Source organism: Trachypithecus francoisi, unplaced genomic scaffold (genome assembly GCF_009764315.1).
Source record: "Trachypithecus francoisi isolate TF-2019V2 unplaced genomic scaffold, Tfra_2.0 Lachesis_group15, whole genome shotgun sequence".
Lineage (NCBI taxonomy): Eukaryota > Metazoa > Chordata > Mammalia > Primates > Cercopithecidae > Trachypithecus > Trachypithecus francoisi.
In genome coordinates, this window is record NW_022681460.1 from 44,047,291 (window position 1) to 44,062,332 (window position 15,042).

The 15,042-nt window shown below is 37.6% G+C and overlaps 1 protein-coding gene across 1 annotated transcript in view; it reads right to left on the reverse strand.

Annotated features, from left to right (window-relative positions):
- The window catches only part of SIM1 (SIM bHLH transcription factor 1), a 75,565-nt gene that overhangs the window by 15,313 nt on the left and 45,210 nt on the right, over positions 1 to 15,042 (reverse strand). The gene's annotated exons all lie outside the window — the stretch shown is intronic.

Here is a 15,042-nt window from a genome sequence, read left to right on the forward strand (position 1 = left end):
TTTATACCTGTAAATTCTCTGATATATTTCATGAAGTAGAAACATGGGAAGTTTTAAAAATATGCCTCAAATGTGGTTTGAAATGTCATAGGCCTTCTCTTAATCCACCCCACCCCCCCAAAAAAAGTTACAAAAATGTTCCTGGGATTTCGTTAACTCATTTTTCTCACAGAAAAGTAACCATAGTCGACATCTCATTAGCTGTCAGGGTGATGTGCAGCTGGAAGGGAATCAGCACGCAGGACCCAGGGCTGGGTTTCCTTCACTGTAACTCTATAAGGAATCTCCTATAGGATTCCATATGGAGAGAGTTGTTCCCAAACCATGAAATCTACAATCCATCCCTTTTGTAAATCCAAAGGTGAAGTCTTAAAGACTTACAAACATTTTCATTGCACTGAAAATTTTAATCAGGCAACAACAAATTAGAATAAGTATTTAATTAAGTCCTTTATGTCATGGCATCTACGACTGTAAATGATTAAGTATATCCCAACTGGCATAAATAATATAGGAATAGTACTAGCCTACTGGGTAAAATCCTGGATTTCCAGAACCAATAGTACTAATTTTAATTTAAAGTAGCCCGTCTTCCATGATGGGCTTCAGGCATGTGCCACAATCACTTTGATCCTTTCACTGATGCTCTGACTCACTCTCTGATTTTTCACATGTAAGTGGCAGATTAAATGGGTTTGAATTAGATGGGTACAGGTGGTGCCACCTGCTCCAACCCCTTGTTGCAGCTTTGTTTGGTCTTCCACTGCTTTATTCTGTGTTTGGACAAAGCATGGACTGCCCAAGCTGTTCTTGGGAATGTCCTAGAACTAGGCCAACAGATTGGCAGGCATATTACCAACCTTCTGCACACTGAAAGAGGAGGTCTATCAGATTTGTAATTCTGTAAAAAGAAATTGAAGCTTAAAGGCCCTCCACCAAGTTGAGCAACTGTGAATGGAAGGATAAGTCTACCTTTTCTTCTTCTAAGTCCAGTACAGTAAATATGAAGAAAACTAAAATAATATAAACTATATTAAACAATAGATATCAGAACCTTTTCCTCAAGCCTTACTGCAGTATAATTGACTAATAAAATTGTATACATTTGTGGTATACAGCACCATAAATTTAATGTAACTATGCATCGTGAAATAAATACCACAAACAAGTTTGTTAACACATTTGTCACCTCACATCATTACCTTTTGTGTGTGTGTGGTGTGAAAACTTCAGATTATTCTTAGCAACTTTCAAGTGTACAATACAATATTATTAACTATAGTCACCATGCTCTACATTAGATCCCCAGAACACATCCATCTTATACCTGAAAGTTTGTACCCTTTTGATCAACATCTCCCCGTTTCCCCCATCCTCCAAACCCTGACAACTAGCATTCTCTGTTTCTATGAGTTTGATTTTTTTAGATTCTACATATAAGTGAAATCATGCATATTCTACATATAGAATATTCTACATTTTTTAGATTCTACATATAAGTGTAATCTACATGTAAGTATTCATCTTTCTCTATGTGGTTTATTTCACTTAGCATGATTATCCATTTTGTTGCAAATGGCAGAGTTTCTTTCTTTTGTGGCTGAATAATATTTCATTGTGTATATATATACTTTTTAATCCATTCATACAGTATTCCATACATAAGTGAAATCGTATAGTATTCATCTTTCTTTATCTGGCGCATTTCACTTAGCAGGTTGATTTATTTTGTTGCAAATGGCAGAATTTCCTTCTTTTGTAGATGAATAATATTTCACTGTACATAGATATATTTTTTAATCCACTCATTCATCAATGAACATTTAGGTTGTTTCCATGCCTTCATTTTGAATAACGCTGCAACGAACATGGGAGTGCAGACATCTCCTCAGCATACTGATTTTTTTCCTTCAGGTATGTAAGAAGTGAGGTTGCTGAATCATATCATAGTTCTATTTTTAATTTTTTGAAGACCTTTCATACCATTTTCCATAATGGCTGTACCAATTTACTAACAGTGCCTGGCTTTCCCTTTTCTACACATCTTTGTCAACACTTACCTCTTGTCTTTTTTAATGATAGCCATTCTAACAGGTACAAGGTGATATCTCATTGAGGCTTTGATTTGCATTTCTCTGATGATTAGTGATGTTTAGCACCTTTTCATGTATGTGTTGATCATTTGTATGCCTTCTTCAGGAAAAGGTCTATTCAGGTCCTTTGCTCATTTTTAATCAAATATTTCCTTCTTCTTTTCTTTCTTTTTTCTGCTTCCCTTTTTTGTTTATTTTGCTATTGAGTTGTACATGTTCCTTATATGTTTGTGATATTAACTCTTTACCAGATATATGATTTGCAAATATTTTCTCTCACTCCAAAGGCTGCATTTTCATTATATCATTTCCTTTGCTATGCAGAAGTTTTTAGTTTGATGTACTCCCATTGATTTATTTTTGCTTTTGTTGTCAATGCTTTTGGTGTCATATCTGAAAAATCACTGTGAAGACCTATGTCAAGGACCTTTTTCCCTATGTTTTTTTCTAGAAACTTTATAGCTTCAGGCCTTACATTTAGATTTTTAATCCATTCAAGTTACTTTTTGTGAGTTGTCTAAGATAAGGGCTCAATTTCATTGTTTTTTATGTAGATATCTGGTTTTCCCAGCACAATTTATTGAAAAAACTATCCTTTCCCCATTTTGCATTCTTGGCATCTTTGTCAAATATTAGTTGATCATATATACGTGGGTTTAATTCTGGGCTCTCTATTCTACTCCACTGGGGTATGTGTCTGTTTTAATGCTGGTACTGTTATTGTATGGATTATTATAGCTTTGTATAATAATATTGTTTGAAGTCTGGAAGTGTGATGCACTCATCTTTGTTCTTCTTTCTCAATAGTGCTTTGGATATTTGGGTTCTTTTTTGGTTCTGTATGAATTTGAGAATTTTTTTCTATTTCTCTCTTTTCTTGTTTCTAGTCTTAGAGGGAAAGCTTTCAGCTTTTTACCATTGAGTATAATGTGAGCTGTGGGCCTGCCCTATGTAATCTTTATTATGTTGTGTTATATTTATTCTATACTAATTTGTTGAGAGTTTTTATCATGAAAGGATGTTGAATTTTATCAAATGCTTTTTCTGCATCTATTGAGATGATCACATGATTTTTATCCTTCATTCAGTTAATGTGGTATATAACATTTATTGATTGTGAATGGAACCAACCTTGCATCCCAGGGATAAATCCCACCTGATCATGGTGTATGATCCTTTCAACGTGTTGTTCAATTTTGTTTGCTAGTAATTTGTTGAGAATTTGGGTGTCTGTGTTCACCAGGGATACTGACATGTCATTTTCTTTTCTTGTGGTATCCTTTTTGGCTTCAGTGTCAGGGTATTGTTGGCTTTGTAAAATGAGTTTGGAAATGTTCCTTCTTCTTCAATTTTTTTGGAAGAATTTGAGAAAGATTGGCATTAATTCTTTAAGTGTTTGGTAGAATTCACCAGTGAAGTCATCTGATATCAGACTTTTCTTTGTTAGGAGGGATTTGATGATTGATTTAATTGCCTTACACATTAATGATGTGTTCAGATTTTCTGTGCCTTAATGATTCAGTCTTGGTAGGCTGTACATTCTGGAAATGTATCCAGAAGAGTAAGTTATCCAATTTGTTAGCATATAATTGTTCATAGGGGTCTCTTATAATCCTTGATATTTCTGTAGTATCAGTTATATTTCCTCTTCCATTTATAATTTTTTTATTTGTGTACCTGTCATTTTTTTTTTTTTTTGGTTAGTCTAGCTAAAGATTTGTCAATTATGTTGATCTTCTCAAAAAACTCTTACTTCTGTTGATGTTTTCTATTGTTTTCCATTCTCTATTTCATTTATTCCTGCTCCAATCTTTATTAACTCCTTCCTTCTGCTAAACTTGGGTCTAGTTTGTTCTTTACCTTATAGTTCCTTTAGTTGTAAAGTTGGGTTATATAAGATCTTTTTTATTTCTTAATGTAAGTGTTTACACACTTTCCTATTAAAACTGCTTTTGCTGCAACCCAGACATTTTTATAGGTTGTGTTCTCATTTTCATTCATCTCAAGATATTTTTTATTTCCTTTTTTATTTATTCTCTGACCCATTGGTTGTTCAGCAGTTTGTTAATTTCCATGAAATTGCAATTTTTTCAATATTCCTCCTGTTACTTATTTTTAGTTTCATACCACTGTAGTCAGTGTATATTATACTTGATATAAGGCCAACCTTCTTGAATTTATTAAGACTTGATTTGTGGACTAACATATGACTATCTGGAAAACGTTCTGCATGAGCTTGAGAAAAATGTGTATTCTGCATCAGAACCTTGACCTTACAGAAAAACAAAGCAATTCAATGCCCTGTAATACACTAAGGGGGTTTCCTAAAAATCTGTGAAAGAAGGAGGAATTAAAGGAATCTACATTTCTTAGCTAAAGATACTCAAATTCGACTTCACTAACTCTAGAAGGGTCAAATGCCACCATAAACTGTCAAATGAGGCATTGCTCTCTTTAAATTTACTGTTTAGTTTTAATAATACTTTATTCCATAGATTTTGTTAAAATGAATTTCCCTAGATACATTTTGATAGTAGATTCAGCCATTCTGCTCTTCTCTTCTTTTCAGCTGGGGAGCAGAATCACAAATTGCAGCTCCACTTCCATTAAGCCAGAAGCAGAGGCTTCCGATTTGATTTAGCACAGTTGCTCCACCCACTGCCTGATTTCTTTTTTGAAACTAACTCTTCCTCAGATCCAAACCATGCTACACTATGGAATAGTGACATGTTGAACATAAATTATGACTTATATCCAGGAATCTGTGGGGATGAGAGGCGGAGCTGCAGCTGTGCTTTGATGGGTGGATAGGATTTGAGAAGCAAGTTATCCTCACACAGAGTAAACAGACTCTAGCTAGAGTGGAGTGCTGACATGGGGGTGGGGTTGGCAGGTAGACTGAAGTGGGTAGAGTGAGGCAGGCAATGGGCCAGACTGTCAAGATTGGATGTCATACTATAACCAATGACGTGACTCTGTAGGTATTTAAGCAGATAAGGTAAGGCATAATGAAAATCATATTTCAGGAATCTTACCCTGGCAGGAATGATCAGAGACCAAAAGAACAATAAAGAGGCAGATTAGGTTCTCTAAATGTGATATCCTGTTCCAGAGAGCCTGGAACCAGGCAAAGACAGTGAGGAGGGGACAAGAGTTAAGAAACATTATGAAGGAACATGACCCTCACAAGGCCTTTTGTGTCTATAAGATCAAAAACCAAGCCAAACAAACAGAAAATAGTTTGAGATGTTTTCCCTTTATTATGGAGAAAATCTATGCTTCATAAGCATAACACTATTAAAGATGTAGAACAAAAAGTGTACATAAACTAGTAGAAGAATAATAAGAATGTAATCTAGAAAGAGACTAGTTATCAGGAGAACTGAGCCCTGGAACTAGGGCTGAGCCCATAAACACGGGTAACTGAGATGGAATATAGGGTCAAATGGCATTTCCTACACAGCCACTCAACTGCCAATGCAATTGCAACTGCCAATGCAATTTTATTATCAAAACACACACACAAAGTAAATATCAGCTGTCACATATTTCCATTTTGTACTGGAGATTACAGTGAGGACAAGAAGACTAGAAAGCCCAGCGCAGGACTGGAAATGGATGGTTCTCTGTCCCTGGAGTATGAGACAGAGAGTGCTTGTTCAAAGTTTCACTCTCAAAAGAACCCTTAGATTCCACCATATCTAATTCCTCCTCAGCACTTAGGTGTTTGATTTTTATTACAGGATGTGGCATTTGCAGACCATCCCTAGGTTGTTTTGTCTCTTTACAGAGGTTATAAATTTCTTAGTAGCAGTATGTTCCCTTCCTCTTGGGGTTTTTAATATCTCCACAGACAATTAACAAAGTGCCCCCATACTTTTAAAATTTATTTATTTATTCATTCATTCTATTACCATTTAGTGAGTAAATATGTGGATGCTGGGGAATGGAGGAGAAAGGAGGTGGATATGAAAAGACATGTCATTACTTTCAAAGAGATTATAGTCCAAGAGAGGAGATATGACATGTCTAGAAGGCCGTAGAAGGCAGATTATTCTAAATAGGGGTCCAAAGGAGAAATATAACTCAGCAATATTTTATGAAAGAGGTGGTTCTCAATCTGGACCTTAAGCAGAATTTTGAAAAATAGGGGCAATGCATGCAGAAATAAACGCATAGGCACAAGCATGGGGGCAGAAAAAGACAAGGCATTCATCAAACAGTGAGTAGACCGGTCTACCTAGATCACAAAGTTCAGATAGGGGACCAACAAGAGAGAATGTGAGGAAGGTTATTTAGGGTCCAATTATAAATGACCTTGAGGAACCGCTAGGGCAGTGGCCTCTGATCATGGTCTGGGAGACATGGCAGACTGGGGAGAAAAATTTTCCAAAATAGGGAGAAAATTAAGATGCTGTTACAATCGTCCAGGCTGAGGGACCTCCCAGGACACGGGCAATGAGGGGAAGAAGATCAAATGGGCGAAAGCATAGAAAATCACAGCTTGGGCTGGGTATGGTGGCTTGTGCCTGTTATCCCAGCACTTTGGGAGGCCAAGGTGCGTGGTCACCTGAGGTCAGGAGTTCAAGACCAGCCTGGCTAACAAGGGGAAACACGTCTCTACTAAAAATACAAAAATTAGCCAGCCGTAGTGGTGGGTGCCTGTAATCCCAGCTGCTAGAGAGGCTGAGGCAGGAGAATCGCCGGAACCCGGGAGGTGGAGGTTATAGTGAGCCGAGACAGTGCCACTGCACTCCAGCCTGGGAGACAGAGTGAGACTCTGTCAGAAAGGAAGGAAGGAAGGGAGGGAGGGAGGGAGGGAGGGAGGGAGGGAGGGAAGGAAGGAAGGAAGGAAGGAAGGAAAGAAGGAAGAAAGGGAGAGAGGGAGGAAGGAAGGAAGGAAGGAAAGAAGGAAGGAAGGGAGGGAAGGAAGGAAAAAGCGAGAGAGAAAGAAAGAAAGGAAGAAAGAAAGAAAGAAAGAAAGGAAGAAAGAAAGAAAGAAAGAAAGAGAGAGAGAGAGAAAGAGAGAGAGAGAGAGAGAAAGAAAGGAAGGAAGGAAGGAAGGAAGGAAGGAAGGAAGGAAGGAAGAAAGAAAAAGAAAGAAAGAGAAAATCACAGCAGGGTATTCAGAGTGAGCATGAGTCTGGTCCTTGAAGGGGCACCCAAGTACACCAGGAGTTTATTAACTGTCATCTTGCAGCCCCTCTGCAAATCTTGTAAACAGGGATAAACCCAGTCCTGCTGATAACTCCCCTTAACATGTGAGCTCTCTAAGCCTAGGGGCTATTGGTTCTCTCACTATCTGCTTCCAACTCCTGCCTCCAGATCATTGCTGGAAGGGCAGGTCAACTCCCAACACATACCACCACCACCACACATACCACACTGACATCACCACGTTCCTTTATCTCATTACATATTACATGTGTTTAAACAATGTTTACATTTTAATCTTGCCCATTGAATCTGTAAGCTCTCTGGGGTGAGGATGGTATCCTCAGGACTTAACATGTCTCATCATTCTCCTGCTTCTTTCTCCATCTACCCCATCACCTTGGTAGGAATCATTCATCCATTCACTCATGCACTCACTCAATATCTGCTAAGGACTTCTAGGTGGCCAAGGCAATCTGGTTACCAAGGGCAACATCTTCTGTCCTCATGAACCTTACCTTTACTGCCCCAAAATTTCTTCCTTTTACCATGTCATTATTGCTAGGTCTAATTTCACCTTCCTCATTTATGCCACTTTTTCTCATTGTTTCTTCTTGTTGGTCTTTTCTTATTCAATAACTCCTGCCGCCTTACTTAGAAAACTAATGTGACTAAATCTAGCCATCCATTTACTTAATTTTTGTGAGATGTGTCATCTTTAAATTCTCAGTATTAGGAATGCATTCTAAATGCCATGTATCAGTGTGTATTATGATGTTATGATAGTAAACATCAATAAAATATTATACCTAAGATATATACCCACCTAAGTAAACTAACAAAAAAGGTATACAATCCTATATCTGATTCCATGTACCTACTTTATCTACCATAAATATCTGTTTTATACTGTTGTGCTCCAAAGCAAGGTGAAAGCCAAAGAAGTTCTCTATTAAATAAACTGCATTAGAAACAACCACTTTTGCCTATCTCTACTGTTAGTTCCTTTCCATCTCTTCACCCTTTTGCACCGTCTCCTAAAATGTTCCCTTTCTCTGTGCTCCTTTACCATGCATATTCACTCAGCAAGATTGTGTGTCCTTTATAGCAGACTTCACTATAACCTATTTGAAAAAAAGCACGCTGGTTCCTCCTGAGATCCAGTTTAGAAAAATAGGATAGTGACAAATAAATTTGGGGGTATAAGGAAGTTAATTAATGGGGAATAGTGTGAACAGAATGTGATTTCATAAAGCAATCATGGAGAAACCCTGTTTGGGTAAAGGGATGGATGGGCAGAAGCCAACAGTCCCTGGACACCATCGTCTGCCCCTTGCCTCAGTCATATGCCAAGAGAATAAAAGGGCAGAAATTGTGGCCTTGAGGCCCTATGATCAACGACATCTTGTAATTCCTTTCTAACAGGTTAGCTTTGCCTGCCCAACTAGACCCTAGTCTCTTAAGAGTTCACCTATATTACTTTACTGCACATCATAGTACTTAACTAAATGCAAGAGTTAGTAAAAACCAAACTACAGAGGCTTCACCCCACTGAGTAAAATGTTTTCTAAAATGTGAATCTGAGATTCATTTATGAAAACCATCTAAAAAGATTATAAAGGTCTACTCTAATAATCTCCTAAAATTTCAACAGAAGAGGAAGAATAATCTCAAATTTATCCATGGACAGGAAATACAAATGCACCTATCTAATATAAGACTTTCTATGAAGATAACCTGAATTTTTCTGGCAATATGCATTAAAAATTTTTGTTTTTAGTGGTCCAGGATTACATGTTTGGGTGTTACATATAAAACATGAAATGAAGGAATATCTATACTAATAGTGATCAAAGTGCTATGTATAAAGGGATAACTATGCTTAAGAAATTATTGACCCTTCTGATATCTGTGACTTAAAAAGTCAGTCTCTCAGCATATAGTCACTAGTATATTTTTGAGACCAGAGAAAACCTTTGCAAAAGAAGAGTTTCTACCTTCACCAAAAGGAAGCCAGATTGCTGGCAATGAAAATTAAGAGATTTCTGTGGGATTATTTACGGTAACAGATGTAGAATAAAATCTGCAAGTGTTACAATATATCAGTAGCAAGTGATTAAATACTTTCAGATTTCAGAAGCATACAGTCTTCTGTATGCACTATTATTACTGAATTATATAGTGTATTGGTTATTACTGACTAGGGAAAAGGCAAGAGGAGGGCAGGATGATACAATAAAACAGGATGGCACGCACTGTCTGTAATAAATGTAACTATAAACATGCCAGTGAGAAGTTTAAAAGGAAACTCTGGAATGAGGAGGCAATTTATTCATGATTGACATGACTAAACCATGACAAGATAACCTCCAACTGGTGTTAATGTAGCTATAACTAGTTTTGTTAAAATAGACAGAAAATATTGTAGCAATGTCTAGCAGACAAAGTCTTTGAAATAAATTTATAAACTCAGTATTTCTAATTCAACAGAACTCTGAAAAATACATTGCTATTTTCATAAGCATAACAAATGTCATAACAATAAAATACAACTGTCATAATGGTAAGATTGCCACCATACAGCAGCACAGTAGCTATGGGCAGAATCTTTGGAAATTAACTGTAATATCTCTTACAATTTTTCCAAAACCATTCAAAACAATTTTATTTTGACCTCTCCTGTCCCCAGTAATACCTTGAGGTACAAAGGTAACTGAGTCATTCATTAAGTGGTCATAATATAATCAAGTCTAACATCATTCCTAAGGGTATCTCATACCAGAAAGGGACCTAAAGTTTCATCTATTAATGGAGACAAACTGAATGGTGGTTGACAGAGCAGTAGCACCATCATCTTGGACAAACACCACCACTTTAAGTTCCAGCTCCCTTTCTAGCCTCATGCATTTCAAGGAAATCACTTCTCTTCTAACTACAAGCAGACAGAAAGAACAGACAGTAAAATAAGATAAGACAGCTCGGGCACAGAGGGAAGTGGTGGGGAAGTCTCTTGGGTAACTGCCAAACTTTACCCTCATACAATGGGCCCCAGTAAAATGGTGGGCCTTAAGAAGCACATTCCTTTTCCTTCAGGTTTACTAACATAAGGAAGCTAAAAGCCGACTCCGGAGGATGCCTGCAGCTGCATGAAGATGTATGGGAACAGACACACAACGCTCCCTCCCAGATAAGCACAACAAAGAGACACAGAAGCAGTCCCAGCCTCTAATAAACTCTCCCACCCTGACCCCTTAAAAACTCTTAGTCTGTAAGAGAGTGTGGCTCTGACCTAACTCAGCCAGAAGTCCCTCTCAGGTTCATTTTCTGAAATAAACCTGTCCTTGTTGACTGGCGAGCCACCCTGCATGTTTCTCTCCTCTTTCTTTAATTCTTACAGTGGTAGCAAATTACAATTTGTGCATGTCTTGAATATTTGTATAAGGGTGCCTAAATAATTCCAAAAAGCAGTACTACTGCCATTTGTTAGGCATCTGTTAGAAATCTAGATATGCCTGATACATACTAGTCAGAGCAAAAAGCCTAATGAATAATAGTGATAGAATCATTAAATCACCATTTATGTAAGTAGCTAAAGAGGCACAAGACATTACCCTATGAGTCCAATTTTGCTCTTGCTCTGGAAACTGCCTCTTGAAAATTTTAATGTGAATTTGCATGCCAAAAATATGTAAATATGTAAATAACAAAAAAGACTGTCACCTTATGTTTGAAAAAATGGACAGAAATATTTAAAATTAAATACAATTCAAAGTTTTATCATTCAGTCACTAAAAAAGGAATTTATTTTGCAGCTATTAATACAAAAAGGAGAATCTAATATGTGTGTCAATAACTACTAAAAGTAAGTTTTAAAAGTATAATTTCCAACTAAATCCATAATGAATGATCAGAATATATTTATGACAAGAAAAGTTTTACAAGCAACAAAGGATAAAATATTTTATCCATTCTTCCTCTACAGTCCCTTTTATTTCAGGAGAGAACTTTAGTTTAGATCTTCATAGACTCACGTCAGACTATTAAAATTAGTCCCCTAAATAGTTTTCCTTGCTTCAATCACATTAATCCTCTCATTTCCTGTTCAAAACCTTTACTAGTTCTCCAAAAACAAACTCTAAACTCTTTGGCCTAGCATATAGTTGGTACCAGTCTATATTTCCAAACATATCACTTCTTCTTTGTTCTCATTAAAAGACACCAATCCTCCTCCACTCCACCCCTAGACCCAATCACATTAACAATTTATTCCTGCATTTCCTCATAATCCTAGGCTTCCTGAAGTCCCCTCTCCTTTCCCTTATGCCCATATGTCTGAGTTCTACCCTTGATGCCAGGTCTCCCACAACACCTTCCTCAGCCAAGCTAGAGTCCTTATTGTTCATACCACCTGCAATGTCCTTTGTATATACCATCTCCTAGACAATACTTATTCTAGTATATAATTTATGACTTCATCTGTACTGCAAAACTTAAGGATATTTCTTTTACCATTTCTTTATAGTTTAGCACTTTTTAATCCAACCCCTAACTCCCAACTATCATGATGACCAGAGAAGTATCTTTTTAATGCAGGTATTCAGCTAGCATCTGCTAAGTCAAAGACATGTCATAGCAATGATGCATGAAAATTAAAAGTGAATTATTCCTTAACAATATACAAATAATTTGGACCAGATAAGAGTTTTGAGGAGCTAATTTTTTAAAATTCTGAGAATTTAAAATCCAAGATGGAGGACTTCTAAGTTGCTTCTTCCAACAGAAACGGTGATGAGTTTGCCCTGGACACCATACTTTTCCAGTGTGCCCCAGAGGAAACTCTCAGCCTATGACAATTCACTGTAAATGCCTGCTTTCTCGTCTGTCTGTACCAGCAAGGATAGCATGTTCCAATTCTGATCTCTAGGTTATCAACAACCCACGCAGGAGGAACTCAGTCAATGATTGATTTAGTACCATGATTATCTAAACACAATTAAAGAATAACCTTAACTAGGCACATAAATGTTAAGTAAACTTAATTTATGACTATGCAATTTCAAGTGAGACATATGGTTGAAATTCTAAGGACCAGTTTATATAAGTATTAACCACAATAACAAATACACAAACTTTAAGATAAATCCTATGTGGACATACGTGTGTGCATGTGCATTTCACAGAACATTTCTAGAAGAAAGAACAATTTTTGAGAGAAAAAATGAAAAATGGGCACTTTGGGAGGCCGAGGCAGGAGGATGGCTTGAAGCCAGGAGTTCAAGACCAGCCTGGGCAACAAAGTGAGACTCCCATGTCTACAAAAGACATTTAAAAATTTTAAAATTAATGGGGCACATTGTTGTGTGCCTGTGGTACCAGCTACTTAGAAAGCTGGTACTACAGGGAAGTATTGCTTGAGTTTAGGAGTTCGAGGCTGCAGTGAGCTAGGATCTTGCCACTGCACTCCAGCCTGGGCAAAAGTCTGAGACCCTGTCTCCAAAAATAAATAAATAAATAAATAAGAAAATTTTATACTTTCTACTCATCTGTGTTCCTTTTCTTTAAATCATAGAACAGATATAACTTTCCAGTTAACTCCTTTCCGCCTACCCTCACCCCAGGGAAAGGGTAATCTAATGGTAGTTAAAACATTTAGTATCCTGTTAGAGTGAACTAATAGAAATGTTAGATGTTAAGAGCTGAGCATGAAAGAAAACACAGACTAGACAGTGAGGATTTGGGGGTCCAATAGGGAGATTTTATTTTTGTGGCTTAATTTCTATATAATAATGGACAAACTCCTTCTACTTAGTACCTCCTAATTTAAATTCTTCTTTCATCTATGTGTCCAACACATCTACGTATTAAAGGTGAGAACTACCCAAAGCCATAATCCATCTTTTCAAGCAGTAAAAAGAAACCATAAAACTCTCTTCCCAAGGTACAAGAGAGCAATAAGAAAAGCTTCTCATTAGATGTTCCATAAAAATAAGCAGCTCCTGGCCGAGTATGGTGGCTCACCTCTGTAATCCCAGCACTTTAGGAGTCCTAGGTGAGTAGATTGCCTGAGATCGGGAGTTCGAGACCAGCCTGGCCAGCATGGTGAAACCCCGTCTCTACTAAAAATACAAAAATTAGCCTGGCGTGGTAGCGGGTGCCTGTAATCCCAGCCACTTGGGAAGCTGAGGCAGAAGAATCGCTTGAACCCAGGAGGTGGAGGTTGCAGTGAGCCAAGATCGCACCACTGCACTCCAATCTGGGCAATGGAGCAAGACTCCATCTCACAAAAAAAAAAAAAAAAAAAAGGCAGCTTCTTCTCTGCAGTGACTTTGACTAAAGTGTATATTTTATAAATTAAGTGCCCAGTACTTATAATGGAAGTTGTACACTGAAAAACATCTGGGCATCACACATCTACTCTCCTTTCTTTTGCCAGAGTAAAGAAACTTGATCTTCTGTGGAAGACTCCAAACCATGTGACATAAGTCTCTTAGAGGCAGAGACCATGTTGTGCTCATCTTCATACACCAAGCCACTAAAATAATCTTGCAAATAGCAGCCTCTTAGTGACTACTGGTTCAGTGAACAACATTTTCTCAAATAGTATACACTTATAGATATCAACAGAATAACATAACTCTGACAAATAAGAAAACAATAGTTTCTATACCTACTGGATTGTCATTTTTACTTACAAAATATATGTTAAAATAAATGATGAATGAATCAGAAACGGTGATGAATAAGTGACTCAGAAACCAGTTTGGTTTTGATTTTGTTTTTTTGAGATGGAGTCTCACCATCACCCATCCTGGAGTGCAATGGAGCGATCTTGGTTCACTGCAACCTCTGTCACCCAGATTCAAGCCATTCTCCAATCTCAGCCTCCTGAGTAGCTGGGACTATAGGCACATGCCACCATGCCTGGTTAATTTTTGTATTTTTAGCAGAGTCGGGGTTTCACCATGTTGGCTAGGCTGGTCTTGAACTCCTGACCTCAAGTGATCCCCCACCTCAACCTCCCAAAGTGCTGGGATTATAGGTATAAGCCACCATGCCCAGCCTCCAGTTTGGTTTTATACTAGCCCAGGAAGCATTTCCCGAGCTACTCTAGTGAACTGCAGGTGGTTTGACATGATGCTATTAAAAGAGAAGGATGGAGGTGAGGTGGCCACAGGATATTGGGAATGGGTAATTCTCAGTCCTGTTCTACTTCCTTCAGGCCAGGAGAGCTGTTTACACACCTTGACATAATCTAGTCTCTATGCCTGTGACTGAACAGAAAAAATAATTTTTTTTTCTTCCAAGAACCAGGAATCCTATTTGTACCTTGCAATGTTTCTGGAATACCTCTCAGGGTCTCATCTTCTCTCCACCTTGCAAAGATAAGAAGAATTTGCTTTTCCTACCATTCCAGCCATCTGGAAGACCCTCTTTATTTCATTCCTTCTAGTAAATAGCCAGTCTGTGTTCAAATTGCATGGGAACATGCATCCTTGTTCCTTTGCCTTCCCCTTTTAATTTTCTTCTTCTTTAGTTCCTGTCCCAAGATTCATTTTTCTATATCGAGCTCTTGTTTCCTGTATTTTATTTTGCTGGCTACATCATTCTGGTCACTCACTGGGTGGGAGGGAAATTCAGGATCAATCTCCTCAAAATCACAAAGAAGTTATAGTTCTGACAACAACCAGACTCTGGTGACCTTTATATTAATGCAGTAAACCACAAATTTTCAAATTTTTACTAGCAGTTATTTTAAAAGGAGGCAGATAGTTTAGAGAACCTTCTAGATTTACAG